Raw genomic sequence first — 14,016 nt, 5'->3', positions numbered from 1 at the left:
CCCGGCAAATTGCTGCTTCCCTGTCCCTGTTCCCTCAGCCCCAAGGAAGACCTTGATTCTGGCCACTCCCATTACATCACAGGGTGGCCTGGGTTTTGTTTATATACTGGCCCCATGTTTAATATGCTGAACTCTGCGCAAAGCTCTCACTAGGAATCATTAAATATAAAATATCAATTTCCCAAGTTTAAGGCAGCCATAAAAAGGAAAATCCAGTTGTGTTTTGAATACACTGAGTGAGGTTGCTTCCCCAGGCAAAGAATTTCAAAGTTTCAAGACTTTCAATCTATATGATTTAATTATTGCAACATGTAGGGAGGCTCTTGGAGAACCAACCCATCAGTGTTACGAGATGGCCCGAGTCAGGCAAGGCCTCATTAGCTTCCACCATTTTTCATACAACAGGGAGGCCAGTGGGCAGACATTAAAATTGTAGGGCTTTTTCCAAAAGAATCATAATAAGCTATATCCTCTGGGATCCTTGAATTCAATACCTTCCTCAAGGGAACAGGAGGTAGACAAATGAGAAAAAATTTGCCAAGGTTTTTAGGTCTTATAAACACAAACTATATGAATAATAGCATCGATATTGGGAAACATACAATCCTGTATATCTTTTTTTTTTTTTTTCTTTTGGAGAAACAAGGGCATGAAAAGGCAGAGAAATTGCTAGTTATCGAACAGAAATAGTGTTAGATCCAGCATTCCCTTCTCAGAGGCAGTGTTATCTCCATATCTTTCCAAGTTTTGCTGGCTTGACAGAATGCTGCTAAAAAATGAACAGTCTGTATGCAGGCAATGCTCTAGCTATAATCTCCCATTTAGTAGGAAAATAAGAAATCGCTTTTGCATGATTTGGTAGCCTCTGCCATAGTATCATATTACTGAAAAACATGGTATAGTTTCCTTTTCATAGCCCCAAATTCTCTTGTTTAACAATTTAAGAAGGAATTTAAACTAGGTCCTAACTCAAAGTTAAAACAAATATTAACCTAGTTATGATTTAAAGCCAAATAATCTGTCCTAATACATTTCCCTTGTGGGAAGGTACAGGGTAATTGAAAGAGATCTTACAAAAATAATAAATTCTACATAAGGGAAATGGAAATCTACAATTCTTTTAAAAAGTGATTCACATTTCCAAGGAGCTGAAGGACAGAGTCTTCTGTTGGCAGACTCCACCAGGTGGAGGACCTAACATGGTAGAAGCAACCCAACAGGATATTTTTCTCATTTTGATGAGTTTTTTTTTTTTTTGGTCTTTAAACAATAAGTGAATCAAGTCACGATTGAATGGATGTATTGCTCCGGTATTTTAATGTATTACAATTTACGGCAGTATTTCCTTCAGCCCTTGGCTTGTTGACACTAAAATTATCTTAAACAGGAATTATAACATAAAATTAGATTAGATATACTTCAACAAGTTTATCTCTAACAATAAATGTATACAAATTCTGAAATGAAGTACCCTGCAATTTTCAGCCAGTGCTTAAAGTAATTACACATTCTGTGGTGATAACACATTCTGTTTTTTCATTGTGCCACAAGCTGGTGAGATACCTCTACCACGCATGTTAATGCTAATTAGCAGATAAAGTGTAAATCTGAGGGAGCCTCAGATTCTGTTGCTTTGCCAGTTTTCTCCTGATTGGAAATTGCAGGCCGAATTTCCTCTCATTCTGGCTTGGTCTATTCAGGCATCGCCTGAGCTGTCTTTCTTCAGTGCGTTTTAATCCATCAGATCTGTTCGCTGCTGAATGCCTCACTGTTTGTTTTTAATTCAGCAGACTCAAACAGTTTCCTCTATAACTGCCTTTTATAATCAATCATAGGAGAATTTCGACTCTGCAGAACAATAGGTGGGGATGACATGTTTACGCCACGCTCTCTCATCCCTGTCAAAGAGGTGTTTTTGTTTAGCTGCTAATAAAGTGGCATTTTGAAATATGTTCCCAAACCAAGAGGGAGGGAGAGAGGCTCTGTACAAGCTTTGTTTCCACTTATGCATGCAGAGCCCTCGGCCTGGAGGAACATGCCCAGTAACTCCAGTTACAGTGAGCCTTTAGAAGGATGCGAATGTTTGGGAGCTGGAGGGACCATCCACCCTGTCCTCTGGGGTTGCAGAGACCCAGAAGGTGTGGTCAGCAGTGTCCAGAGTTCAAGAATGACTTATCCATTGACTCTATCAAAGCTTCAGGCACATTCTGCGACCTCTTTGCCTCTCTTCCCTATGGCCCAACTCTACCTTTGAAGTCAGTGGGAGATCCTTTAGGAGGAGGTTTTGCTTTGAGCTGTTGGGCTTGATTTAATTTGGATTTACTTTCTGGCCTACAGCAAATACCTTTGGATTTCATCAACTAGGATGTGCTCATCAAGGTCCTTCCACACTCTTTTTATTTCCACTTGTCTTTTCGATTTCTACCTCTACATCAATTAGTCAATAAAAAATCTCCCCTGCCATCTCTACCATCTGTGTGTCCTTAGTTCTATCCACGTTTGCTAAATGCCTACTGAATTCTTAACTAACCGTGTGTGAACCACCAGCGCCCTGACGATGAGCATGAAGTGTCCATCAGCTGGGTATAGAGAAGACTCAAAAGGCCAGGAAGAGAAAGTGGTTCAGGAACATTTGGAATTCACTTGTGTGTGTGTGTGTGTGTGTAAGAGCATTGCTGCTTCTTCCATGGCTTGGTAACAATGGGTGAGGGTTACCAAAATGAAGTGATTGCTCAAAAAATTAACTATGAGGTTAAATATTTATGCATGACAATAAAAATGATTTTATTGCACCATGATGTTTGTATTAGTCAGCTCAGGCTGCCATAAAATACCATAGACTTGAGTGGCTTAAACAACAGAAATTAATTTTCTCATAATTCTGGAGGCTGGGAAGTCCAAAATCAAAGTGCCTGCAGATTTGGTATCTTGTGAGTCCTCTCTTCCTGGCTTGTAGCTGGCTGCCTTCCTGATATGTCCTCATATGACAGAGGGGGAGAGAGAGAGAGAAAAAAAAAAGAAAAAGAGATAGAGAGAGAGCATGTGAGCACAAGAGAGCAAGCTCATGAGGGCACTCATGTCTCTCTCTCTTTTTTTAAAATAAGGACACTAATCCTATTAGATCAGGGCCCCACCCTTATGATCTCCTTTAACCCTAATTACCTTCAGAAAGGCCCATCTCAAAAAACAGTTACATGGTGGGCTGCAGCATCAACATATAAATTTGGGGGGGGGGGGAATGCAAACATTCAGTTCAAAACAATGTTTCTTTAGGCACCAAAGGCACGGAGGAAACAAACAGTGATGCAGACCCTGAATACAAACATTTTACTTTTCTGGACATGTGGTGTGATGTTTTACTGTTTAGAGTTATGTTTCTACCTTTATTAAATTTTAAAAGAAATATCATTTTTATCTTTATTAAAGTTCTAATGTCTGTTAGAGAAGGTTTTGAAAATATATGAAAATACAGTTAAGAAAAAGAAGAAAAAATTTATCTCTGGAAAATTCACCATTCAAAGAGAGTAAGTGCTAACACTTTGGTGAATATCTTTCTAGACTTTTCCTGTGCAAGCATACACGTGCATGCACACACACACACACACACACCCACACACACACACATCCTATGCATTCTTTTTTCAATATGAATTCGTATTACATTTGCATTTTAGAAATCTGCCTTTTCCTCTACCAATAATCTTGAATATTTTTCCATGTCATTAAATGTTCTTTTATAACATGTGTTTCCATTTTTTTTAATGAAAAAAAAAATGTGGTTTCTGCTGCAGGATTTCATGGTCAACTTGTTTAAATTTATGGCAAGAACATTTTTAATTGAAAGTGTATCAGACATGCCCAGTCCTGGAGAGGAAGTGGAGCAGTGGGGAGCAGAAGGGTGTAATCCGAAGACCTGGAAACCCACGGAGGACAAATCACTGAGCAAATCAATACTTGAAGATGCACAAAAGTCATTGTGCCCCAGTTTCCAGCAAAATTCATTCTGTTTCTTAAAGATATTATTTGCAACAGACCGGGAACGCAATAAAGTTTGTGTTCACTGATAGGATATGAAGTTGACTTAATAACCAAGGACCCAGCAATTTACTCAGCTGGCAGAGAAAAAGCTCATCCTGTGGTATAACAAATGTGTGAATCTGTTGGATTATGTGGGAAAGTAGCAATCAGCTGCTGTTTAAATACTTGTAGGGATTACTCGCCATCTCTTAAAATCAGTTTCATAAAAACACCTTGTAAATTTACTATCTGAACAGCCTGTGTGCGTTTGATGCAAGAATGCTAATTTGGTGATGGACCAACAAGTGACTGGCAGAAATGTCAACGACAATGGGAGCAGACAAATTGAGGCTAAAGCTACCCTGTGGTTTAGAAAGTGTGAATAAAGACATGAAAACATAGGAAAAAGAGGGAACCAGAGGTGAAGGAAGAACTGGGAGTCTGGTTAGCATAATTCCAAAAGATGATACCCAGTGGGATCTCCAGTCATGCGTCTGCAATATCGTATTCATCTGGCAGAGGTCAAATACTTCTGGGACCATGACAAATGGTGCATTTTCAGTGGAGAGAAGAGTCTGAAATGGTGAAGAGTCTGAAAACCATGATATATTAAGAACATTTGAAGAGCTGTGTGCATTAAGTGGGAAAAAAGGAAAGCTACAGTCAGCTACATGTATTTAGCTTGAGGTCTGATGAGGTACATGCATACACTTATTCTATGTTACAGCAGATGGCTCAGAAGTTCCTCACAATGATTTGGCACTGTACTAGGGTGTTTGAGACAGGTCTGTGCTGTGGCTTGTTGCAGGAAATCTCTTTCTTTTTTTAAAAAAAGTTATTTATTTGGCTGCATTGGGTCTTCATTGCTGCATGTGGACTTTTCTCTAGTTGTGGCGAGCAGGGGCTACTTTTTCCTGTGCTGTGTGGGTTTCTCATTGCAGTGGCTTCTCTTGTTGTGGGGCACGGGCTCTAGGTGCATGGGCTTCAGCAGTTGTGGCACACAATTTCAGTAGTCGTACCACACAGGCTTAGTTGCTCCGTGGCATGTGGGATATTCCGGCACCAGGGATCGAACCTGTGCCTTCCGCATTGGCAGGCAGATTCTTCACCATTGTGCCACCAGGGAAGTCCTGATCTCTTTCTTTTTAATTGAAGGTTTCCAGGGCCTTGACTTCCTGCAAATTAGCTAAAAGGTCTTTGGTAGAGACGGATGGCAATCCACCAAAAGTTACTGTTCTCCTTGCATAGTAGGGAGCCGTTGCTCAGAGGAAGGTGCCCAGCCAGAGGCTCTATTTTCCATTTTGCTTCTAGGTGTGCCCATACGACACTTCTCGCCAATGCAAGGAGACTGGAAGGGATGGTGCTCACTTCTGGCTCGGGGTTTTTTAAGATACAACCTGAGCTTCTTCGTTCTCTATTTCTCTGTCTGCCAGTTGAATGCAGAAACCTTCAAGGCCCAGGGGATGGTGAGCTACGGATGGAGGGAGCATGTCTCTTAATCACTGAGTGAAACTACCCACCCGTCAAGGAACACCAGCTCTGGACTGTTATGTGAGAAATCAGTTTTTAAAGTGTCAAGCTGTTAAAATTGGGGGGTTTATTTGTTACAGAAGCTAACCTAGTGCTTTCATCTGGGCCGATTCTGGGTGGTCTCCTGTACGGAGAAAACAGATCAGAGCTTCAAATAAAATAATTACAGGGTAAGTACGGGGATTGTATCTGGACGACTGGGCATAAAGAACTTTGCCTAGGACCATGGGGAGGTGAGGAAGATGAAATAATGATAACGAGGATGAGGATGATGATAAAAAGAAAATATGTAACAATATAATTATTTAATATATTTATGAATTTAATAATAATTATTATCAGTTAATGTGTCAGCATCTTACTCGGTGAATTACATTTGATCCTCACAATCACTCTATGGAGTTACCACTACTTTCCCCAGGACAAGAATGAGGACACGGAGATTCAGAGAGGTTAAATAACTTGATCAAGGTCACACAGCAAGTACATGGATAAACCAAGATTTGAATGAAATCTGTATAAAAACACCATTTAATTCTAAGCCTTAATTGGAGAATAAAAACCCTTTTAAATCCTGGGGTCATACTAGCTCTGGAGGAGAACTACAAGAAGCAACTTTCCTGTTTTGCTGAGATGTTGGAATTCAATGGCACAGTGCACTGTCCAGGCTCTCCTGCTGGCATAAGATTGCTTGCTTTCTTGGTTTTCCTACCACATGGCTCTGCCATGCATTCCAGAAGGGAACTCATCTGGATTCCCTTCATTGAGTAGAAAGTGTAACTCTCAGCCAGGATCCTACACAGAATCCAGAATATTCCATTCACCCGACTCTCCACTATGTGTCTTAAATCTGTAAGAGCAACTCTCTGTGTGTTGGATTGCAGTGAACCACACAACTCACATATGTTCATGGTACCTTTAACCTGTGATGTATCTTTGGCTTCCAGAGGTCAGATGAAAGGACCCTTTTCTTACCTGCATTTAACTGGCTGTTTGTGGATTCTCATCTCAGATACATAGATTGGCCCATTTTGTTATTTTGTTCTTGGGTTGTACCAGGTACTGGAGGAATTTGTGTAAAGTTACTGCTGAATCAAACTGAAATTTCCTGGGTCTGGGGAGGCATAGGAACCTACACATTTAATAAGCTTCTTACACACACACACACAAATTTGAGAATAATGCTTTATAGGATTGTAGAAAACATGTTTCTATAAAGTCTGAGTCTTTCTGCTTAGACATATAGACAGTGTGATATTTTCTGAGCATCTTTCTAATGATTGAGCAAATGTTTCTGTTACATTTACTATGTCTAGAGCTCTGTTCTGGGAGCTGGAGATAAAACACCCTCTCGACGCTTTCAGTCTTGTTCAGTAAGCAAAATCAGTATTTATAATGCAGTGTGGTAAATTATTGTATGTTTTGTTCTGATCGATCTAGTAAGTTACTTGACTATGCCACAGTACCCTGACTTCCTAGTTAAATTTTCCATTACAGGGGTGAGTATTATCTTGGGAATCTTTGTAGGGTTTCTCAACCTTGGCTGTCCATTAGGGTCACCTGGAGAGTAAAGAGAATCTCGATGCAGCCTGGACCAATTAAATCCAAGTATCTAGATTAGGGATCAGTGTTTTCCCCCAGGTTTTAGTTTCAATTTCAGTCTTAGCAGGATGTTTCTCTCCTCTGCCTTCCTGAGTATCTGTACTTTGGATGCTAGGAAGGTGCGTGTTTCCCAGAGACATCCATCATCAGGGGAGCAGGATTTCCATTCAGATCTGATAGAAGATCACGTACTTGGCTACCGATCTGGGATGCAAGGTCCAACTCTTTAATTAGGCTTTCCCCACGTCTGCTATTGTATCTTCTTGTAATTATAAGAAGTTGGCATGGCTTGTGTTTGAGGAAGCCCATGAGTGATGTGGGCCTGTTTTCTGACATTTAAATTAGAAAAATAAATTTGCCAAGAGCAGAATGGAGGGGCTACCAGAGAGCCCTGGACTGAACAGTCTATCTTTAGAAACATCATTTCCTATTTGTTTGTATAAAGCATTTCAGGAAGTCTTAGGTGTTGGGATGATGAGAGAGGTGTAAAGCAATTCTACCAGCCACCCACAGGTAAGATGTTAATTACACTGGGTGAGAGCCCAACACCAGTTGAAAACTAGATCCGTGAACACTAAGACGGGTGATTTTCCACTGAGAAAATATTTTTCCATTCTGGGGGTTATGCTGCTGACCTGAGACAGTGATTTAATAGTAGAGCCATTGAGCACATCCTCCATCTCTCCTTTGACCAGGACTTTGTCAAAGTCCAGGCTAAGCCGAGTGACAGAATCTCTGGCACGGAAATGCAGGCTCTAACATTCCCCATTGTTTGCGTGTTTCTCCAGATGCTGGTCCACTTCGGCCTGGGTGGTCCAAGCTTGTGCTGCAGGCAGCTGCAGAGGTTCCAGCAGGCTGGAAACCTCTGACGCAACCTTCCTTGTGAGGACTGATTGGCCAAGAGCTGGCAGCCAGCCATGGGTGTTTTTTTTTTTTTTTTCCCCTTCGCAGCATTTGCACTTTTATGTCTAAGCTGCTACCTCTGCTGAGCTGAATGGAAGCAAAGTGTTTGAGCTTTATTTTCAAAACCGAGGAAGGTTTGTGAGAAGAGAGTGGTACCCAGGTTCTCATGTGGGTTTCTAGTAGAGGATGATGGCAGTTTATTATTTATGTATTTTTGGTGGGCATTTATAGATTCAGGTATCTCAAAGTTTTATGATTTTTAAATTTCTACTTTATGCTTCTGAGAGCATCACTGATTAAAATGATTTACAGGATGATACAAGGAGGCACTTTGCTAGTTACATTTCTATTCTCCCGCATAGCTGGCAGAAGATTCAGACATAGATGGAGGACCTAATTTAAAGTGAGCCCCACTTCAATTTCAGGGACAAATTATAATTATCACTTTGTAGTGTCTTGTCTTTACGTTTCCATCATCCAATGAGGATATCTGGACTTGAACCAGGCCAGGGGAGAAATTACTTTTTGTTGTGTAAGTATCCGTGTTCCAGGCACTTTCAGTGGTCTGAACCATCTAATGCTCATAGCAGTCCAATAAGGCAAGCACTTGCCGTGTCCTGATTTGACAACAGAGGGGATTCAAGCTCAGAGATGTTAAGAAACTTGGCTAACATTACAATATAGGGAAACCAGGAACTGAACCCTGGATACTGAGACTCCAAAGTCCATTCTTTACCATCATTCTTTGCCATCATTTACCTCCTTGGCTCTGTCTAATTTGCAGCAGCTAATTTGCAAGGCCTGGGCTCAAACCTAGAAACCATTTAAATAACAGGACTGCTTTGAACCAGGGGCACTTACTGTCTGTCTTGTTCACTGCTATATTCCCAGAGTGTGGAATAGAGTCATATATATATGTGTATATATACACACACACGCATACACATACACACACACATATATACACATACACGCACATATAGAAAATATATTTGGTAGATGCTCAGTAAATATTTTCTAACCAATTGAATGCTTTTTTAAAAAAAACCTGAACTCTTACAATAATGTTCTTGTTTTTTGTTTTGTTTTGTTTTTTTAATAAATTTATTTATTTATTCTTATTGGCCGTGTTGGGTCTTTGTTGCTGTGTGCAGGCTTTCTCTAGTTGTGGCGAGCAGGGGCTACTCTTCATTGCAGTCAGGGGGCTTCTCATTGTGGTGGCTTCTCTTGTTGCAGAGCATGGGCTCTAGGTGCCTGGGCTTCAATAGTTGTAGCACATGGGTTTCAATAGTTGCAGCACGGGGGCTCAGTAGTTGCGTCTTGCGGGCTCTAGAGCACAGGCTCAGTAGTTGTGGTGCATGGGCTTAGTTGCTTTGCAGCAATGTGGGGTCTTCCTGCACCAGGGATCGAACTTGTGTCCCCTGCATTGGCACGTGGGCTTTTAACTACTGCATCACCAGGGAAGTCCCTACAATAACGTTCTTGAAACATGTAAACTTTTATCTCAATTAAGGTCTTTTTTTGTTTCTGTTTTTCTTGATGCGGATCTTGGAAGCCTCTTCTATATTTTCTGAATTATGCTTTGAAGGCAATGAGAGACCACATTGTCTGGTTCTAACTAGTATAGTGAATGTCAGCAACTTAAACCCTTTCTGCTGTCCACGAGGAAACCAACTACTGGACACGTGCCTGTGGGGTGAAAATACAATTTGTGTCTTACCTGATTCGAAAAGCCTTGTTTTGACATTCAGAGGCAAACTGGTGAAGTCCAGGCACTGTGATATTTGGTGAGCTCTGTTTAAATGCAAAACTTATTAAAGGAGACACTGCTTGCACTAGAAATGCCAATAGCCAATGGATATGAGGCCAGGTTTGTCAAGAAGCAATAGTTTCCTGCCTTATTTTATGGGAATGCAGTATACTGTATGTCTCAAGGATTGCAAAATCTGTGATCACATTGGACACCTAAATCATATAAAACTGTTCTGGCCCAAGTAGATTTACTTAGTGGAAAATGCAAGGTGAGAGAGTAACTTAAATTATTATTCTTTTTTGGGTAACAAATAATCAGTCTCTTTGTATTTTTCTTTTGACTAATCTCATGAAATATGAAAAGATAGCTATGGTAAAGATACTTTTGCAATTCATTGAGACTACTTCTTACCTCTTTGTATAGACTATTTTCTTTGCCAGAATATTTAAGAGATCATAAAGAAGTACATTTATAATAATAATAATACTGAACAACAGATCTTTTTGTACCAATTAGTGGTACCAAAAAGGACTTTATCTGTATTATCTCAGAGGTGGGTATTTTTAAACTACATCAGTGTGAATATTGCAGCTCTGAGAGGTTTAAGATCATACAGCTAGGAAGAAGCAGAAATGGACTTTGAGTTCAGGCTTATCTGAGAACCAAGTCCACGGCAGGCCCTTATCTGCTGGGGACACTGTTTCCTGGTGATAGAGTGAAAGCTTTTTGGTTAGTGTGGCTTCCTTACTATTGTCCTTCCTAAAGGATAGCCATGTTTCTGGTAGATATGAACTATACTTCTCTAAATGTTAATTTGTTGTGTATTTATTAATTATATTACTTGGCTCTGCATACTGAGGGAGGCTATTTAGATGAAGATGCCCTGTCATATTTGGCAGAGGACAACCAGATGTAGGAACTCAAACATCACTTTGTAAAGGTATGATTAGATCTTGGGCTAATTAGGCGATGCAGGCTGTGTATTAAAGGAGGGAAACTATGGGGACCAGAACAAATATAAGCAGATGTCCTAATTCATGACTAACAATGTGATGATGTAACTTGAGAGTGTTTTACAGAGTTTTCTCTCTTGTTGAAGTTTGGTCCAGTTTGGTATAATGTCGAGTCAAATTTCATTATGAGATGTGGAATGACATGGTGAAGAAGAGTGGGGAGTCCAGGGTAAAATAGCCTGAGTTTGAATTTCAGTTTCATTATTTACTAGTTGAGCACTTTCCTTCAACTCTCTTTGTCTCGGTTTTCTCATCTGTAACTGTGGATAATGTCTATCTCATAGAGTAATTGGGAAGATAATAGTGGAATGATCTTGGCGGTTATTTTTGCCTCACACAGGGTAGGTACTCAACAAAAGTTGATAATAATCGTTAAAACTCTTTTTCTTTATTATTATAGTTACAGCAAGTGTTGGACAAATATGGTGATTCCAAGTCAGCTAGATGTTTCTAAGCATTATCTTTAACAGGTGTGGAAAGCCTAATAAATGGTTTTTCTCTACCATAGACAAATGTCAAAGGACAGTCTGGCATGCAGTTCCTGGTTCCTTTGCAGGAGCTAAAAAATAGACCCATTGTGTCCTATTTTCCAATTTGCATTTTCTGAGAGATTGGGTGTGTTGGAAAATACATCTTCCTGTGTTTCTCCCTTACTCTCTTGCTACGACCAAACTCACAACCTTCCTAACACAAGATGTGTAGACTTTTTTCCCATACAATGCAATTCTCTCTGATACCAGCTGGGTGTCCTCCAAGTCGATTCAATTCTGGCATAACTAGAGTTAGTGCAGACCTCACAGGTGAAGAGCTCAGCCCCATGGGACTGTCCCAACTTCAGACACCAATCACAAGTCGTAGGTCCTCAAGTTATCCATCACTTCTGTTCACCTTGGCTACAAATTTGATGTTCTTATGACCCACCTCCTTGAATCTGATCACAGTCTTCCCTCAACTTCTGCAAGGGATTGGTTCTAGGGCACCCGTGGATACCAAAATCCGTGGATGCTCAAGACTCTTATATAAAATGGCCTGGTATTTTCCTATAATCTATGCAATCCTCTCCTACACTTTAAATTGTCTCTAGATTACTTTTCAATGTAAATACTATGTAAATAGTTGTAAATACAATGCAAATGTTATGTAAATAGTTGCCAGCACATGGCAAATTCAAGTTTTGCTTTTTTGAACTTCGGAATTTTTTTCCCTGAGTAATTTTGATCAGTAGCTGGGTGAATCTGTGGATACTGAACCCATGGATGCAAAACACGTGGATCAAAAGGGCCGGCTGTATTTGCTAGCACAGCTCACAGAACTCAGAGAAACACTTACCGTTACCAGTTTATTGTACAATAAAGGATATGATGAAGGACAGAGGTGTACAGCCAGATGAGGAGATCCACAGGGCAAGGTCTGGAAGGATCCCAGCACAGGAGCTTCTGTCTCCATGGAGTTGGGGTGTACCATCATTGGGTGTGTTCACCAATCTGGAAGCTCTTCATACCCCATACTATTGGGATCTTTATGGAGGCTCCATCACATAGGTGAGATGGATTATTTTTTCCATTTCCAGCTCCTCTTCCCTCTGTGGAGAATGGGGTGGGGGTGGGCTGAAAATTACAAGCTTCCAATCATGCCTTAGTCTTTCTGGTGACCAGCCCCCATCCAGGAGCCCACCAAGAGTCTCCATCTCATTAGAACAAAACACACTGCTATCACCCAGGAAATTCCAAGGGATTTAGGGGCTCTGTCTCAGGAACCAGGGTCAAAGATTAAGTACTGGAACACAAGAATCCCCTAGCACCACCACTTATCATGGTTTTAGATGCTTTGTGTCAGCAACCAGAGTGGGGGCAGTGGCAGGGGGAAGAGACCAATATATGTAACTATTTTACACTGGGCCAGACATTTTTTAAAATTTTTTAAATTTTTAAAAAAAATATCAGTAACAGACTGAACTTCAACACCCCTTTTCCAGTTCTCCATTGTCCACCCCACCTCACACTCCTGTGGCTGTGCTGTTGTGCCTCCAGTTCATCGTATATTATACATATTCACTCTCAGTGGTATCAGACATTTGTTCCTTTCCAACACCAACACTGGCACACACCTTACTATGGATCTAAAATGACTACAGGTCATGTGTTACAGAAAGGCTTATTGCACAGTCAGAGAAGCTGCTCTGGTAACTTATTTCCTGTATTGTTCATAACCTAGCTTAATACTGTATTAAAGATGCTTTATTTACTTTACTGTGTCAACATGCTTTCTTTCTCCCACGCCCAAATCCATTTTAGGATTATTTTATGCATTTTGGGGGAGTCATAAATACTTTTAAAAATGTTCAGTAGAATTTCATTTATCTTGATTCTTTGAAAATTGAGCAACAGTAATTCTTCAGCTGTTTCCAGACTTGAAGTAGAATTTAAAAATAATAAGCTAATTTTCCTAAAAGTACTTTACAATTTGGATCTTTCTACTTCAAAGTTACATGGTTCCCTTGCTTTTTTCCCTTCATTTGAGTTTATGTAATTTATTTTATGTATGCTTTGATGACAGATACATATATGTTAAAAGATATTATATTATTACTCTGTGTGTTTTGTTAGTGTTGATCATTGCTAATAATTATCACCAACATTTACATGTAAGATATAACTTGCAAGTGTGTTTGCCTATGATGTTATTATTTCCATTTAGCAGATTGGGAAAAGACGTTAAGTGAGAGATGGCTAGCAAATGGCAGGGTAGTCATGTCAAGCTGGATCTTCTAACTCCAAAATACATTTTAAAAAAATTTATTTATTTATTTATTTGTTGGCTGCATTGGGTCTTTGTTGCTGCACTCAGGCTTTCTCTACTTGTGGCAAATGGGGGCTACTCTTAGTAACAGTGCACAGGCTTCTCATTGCAGTGGCTTCTCTTGTTGTGGGGCAGGGGCTCTAGGCACACGGACTTCAGTAGTTATGGCATGAGGGCTCAGTAGTTGTAGCACATGGGCTTATTTGCACTGAGGCACGTGGGATTTTCCTGGACCAGGGATCGAACCTGTGTCCCCTGCATTGGCGAATTCTTAACCAATGTGCCGCAAGGGAAGTCCAAAATACATTTTTTTTTGCAAAATACCATGTTGCTTTTTTGAGAGTTACTGTACTTATGTATAGGTAAAAGGGGGTGAATCTTATGGAGAACTGTGAAATC

Source organism: Hippopotamus amphibius, chromosome 5, assembly GCF_030028045.1.
Source record: "Hippopotamus amphibius kiboko isolate mHipAmp2 chromosome 5, mHipAmp2.hap2, whole genome shotgun sequence".
Taxonomy (NCBI): domain Eukaryota; kingdom Metazoa; phylum Chordata; class Mammalia; order Artiodactyla; family Hippopotamidae; genus Hippopotamus; species Hippopotamus amphibius.
The sequence above is the reverse complement of the archived record's forward strand: the minus strand, read 5'-3'. Positions refer to the sequence as shown.